Source organism: Opisthocomus hoazin, unplaced genomic scaffold, assembly GCF_030867145.1.
Source record: "Opisthocomus hoazin isolate bOpiHoa1 unplaced genomic scaffold, bOpiHoa1.hap1 HAP1_SCAFFOLD_81, whole genome shotgun sequence".
In the NCBI taxonomy this organism is placed as follows: domain Eukaryota; kingdom Metazoa; phylum Chordata; class Aves; order Opisthocomiformes; family Opisthocomidae; genus Opisthocomus; species Opisthocomus hoazin.
In genome coordinates, this window is record NW_027448990.1 from 225,001 (window position 1) to 227,500 (window position 2,500).

At 78.4% G+C, this 2,500-nt stretch overlaps 2 non-coding genes across 2 annotated transcripts in view; both read right to left on the reverse strand.

Annotated features, from left to right (window-relative positions):
- Positions 1 to 24, reverse strand: part of LOC142360055 (28S ribosomal RNA) — a 4,274-nt gene extending 4,250 nt beyond the window's left edge. The window contains exon 1 of the ribosomal RNA XR_012762799.1: positions 1 to 24. This exon is cut by the window's left edge and continues 4,250 nt beyond it. This is a non-coding gene — a ribosomal RNA (28S ribosomal RNA).
- A 714-nt stretch (positions 25 to 738) lies between these two features.
- LOC142360075 (5.8S ribosomal RNA) lies at positions 739 to 891 on the reverse strand. The gene has a single exon (XR_012762808.1). It is a non-coding gene; the product is annotated as a 5.8S ribosomal RNA (ribosomal RNA).
- Between the last annotated feature and the right edge of the window lie 1,609 nt (positions 892 to 2,500).

Consider the following 2,500-nt stretch of genomic DNA (forward strand, 5'->3'; position numbering starts at 1 on the left):
GTCGCCACGTCTGATCTGAGGTCGCATGCCCAAAGCAAAGCGAGGCGGCGCGCGCGCGCGCGCCCCCGCCGACAGCCAGCCTGACCCGACTGCGCTCTCGCGCGGAACCGCGACGCCACGCCGCCGCGTCACGCCGCAGCCGCCGCCGCCGCCGGCGGTCGGCTCGCGGAAGAGGAAGCCCCAGCCCGGAGAGCGGCCTGAACAACGCGTCAGACGCGCCCGGAGACGGCCCCGCACGGGGCCACGGCGATGGGTTTTTCTCGGGGAGGAGGAGGGCGACAGGAACCGGGGCAGGGGCGGCGCGGACGGGGGACAGACGGGGGCGTCCACCGCCACCGCCCCCGTCCCCCACCCACCGGCGCGCGCACGCGCGCGCGTCAGTGCGGCACGGCACCCCCGCGGTGCCCACCCGCAGACAGACGCCCGCGCGGGAGGCCGGCGGCGAGGCCCGCGCCATCGCCGCCCCGCGCCTCCCTCCCCCGAAGCTCGCTCTCGCTCTCTCTTCCCCAAACCCACCGCCGATAGCCCGGCGGGGACGAGCTCCGTCCAGCAGGCGCTCTCCGGGAGCGGGGAGCTTCGGAGCGCTCCCCGAGTCTCCATTTAGGGGGACGAAGGCCCGCGCGCTCGCGCGCGCGGCCCTGCGAGGCACCCCAGCCGCGCCGCTGCTGGCCCGCCGGCCCCCCCCCCCCGCGCTGGGGCGGGGGGGCTCGGCGGCGCAGACGGCGATTGATCGTAAAGCGACGCTCAGACAGGCGTAGCCCCGGGAGGAACCCGGGGCCGCGAGTGCGTTCGAAGTGTCGATGATCAATGTGTCCTGCAATTCACATTAATTCTCGCAGCTAGCTGCGTTCTTCATCGACGCACGAGCCGAGTGATCCACCGCTAAGAGTTGTCTCGGTTTCGGCACCGCCCCGCGCGCGCGGAGGGGCCGGGACCGCTCGCCGAGAGCGGCCCCTTCTCTGAGGACGGCCGGACCGACCGCCGGCCCCGCCGCCGCCCACCCCCCTCCGCACGCGCGGAGGGGGCGCGGCGCGGCGGCGCGACGCGGCGCGACGGAGAGGCCCTCGCCTCGGCTTGACCGTACGAGCACAGGGGAAACGGAAAACAACGGAAAACCCCGAGCGGCCAAAGGGCGGGGGAGCCCGCGCTCCCGACCGACCCTGGGGAAACGTACGCAACACACACACCCTTGGCGCGCTTCGTGGGCGGCCCAGGCGCCCGGGCTCGGACCGGCCTCCCCCCGGAGGCTACGGCACGCCCGGCCGCGACCCCTGCCCGCCTTCGCTCGGGAGCCGGACGCCCGGCTGCGCCCGCGCTGCGACGAGCCGGCTCCGCCCACCACGGTCGCCTCTCGCCCCGCCGGCGAACCTCGGCGCCGACGCCGCCTTCCACCGACGCCGGAGGAAGCGCGGCCGGCCACTGGAGCGCGAGCCGGCGACGCGCGGCCGCCCACCGGCCCGCGCCGGATGGGCGAACCCGGCCACCCCGCCCGGCGGCGGCGGCCGCCACCGCCGCCGCGAAAACCGCCGCCGCAGCCGCTTCTCGCCTCGGCCCCCTGGGGCCGCCGGCACGGCCCCAGCGGAAAGGCGGACGGCGCTGAGCGCGGGGGGCGGCTCCCACTCTCCCCGTTTCCACGCGAAGACCCGGAGCGGGACGCCCCCGCGCCGCGCGCCCGCCCTCGAGACGGAAGCGACGGGCGGGGAAACGCGGGACGGGACGGCCGCCAGCGGATGCGGCCGGGGAACCCTCCCGGACGACCCGACGGACGACCGGCACCGACCGGCACGCCGAGCGGCGCCGCCGCCGCTCGGCCTGGGGGGGTGTGGCTCGCCCCCCCCTTTCTTTCCCTGGGCGCCGAGGGCGGGGCGAGGAGCGGGAGAGGGGAGCGCGGCGCGCCCCGAGCGCGGCCGCAGCGCGAGCGTCCAAAGGCGCGGGGCGGCCCCCCGGCGGCCGCCCCCCCCCGCGGGGGCTCGCCGCGCCTTTCTTTCCCCCGGCGCGGAGCCCGCGCTCCGGCCGGCGGGTGGCCCCGTTTGCGAGGGCGGGCAGGTCGGCCGCGGCCGACCCGCGCCGCGGTCTCTCCGCCGAGACCGGCCCGCGGAGAGGGGGGGCAGGTTGGGGCAGCGAGACGCCCCCCCTTCTCCGGCACGGCGGCCCGCGGGGGCGGACGCCCCCCCCGCGGCTCGCGCCGTGCCGCTCGAGTCTTTAAACCGCCGCCCGGCTCCTTTGGCCTTTGACCCCCGGACTCGGCCGAGGGAGGGCCGCCGAAGCGCGGACGCTAGGTACCTGGCCCTGGGGTGAGGGAAACGACCTGCATGGCCCCGCGGGGGTGCCTCCCCCGGCTGCCGCCCTCGGGGGAGCGTCCGCCCGCGGGGGCGCGCCCGGCATCCGCCGCCACCACCTCGTCCTCCTTAGCCCCGGGGCCCGGGGTTTCCCTCGATAGCCCGGCGCTGCGCCCGGGGGGAGAGACGTGGCTCGGGCCGCCCGCTCGCGCGGGACGCGA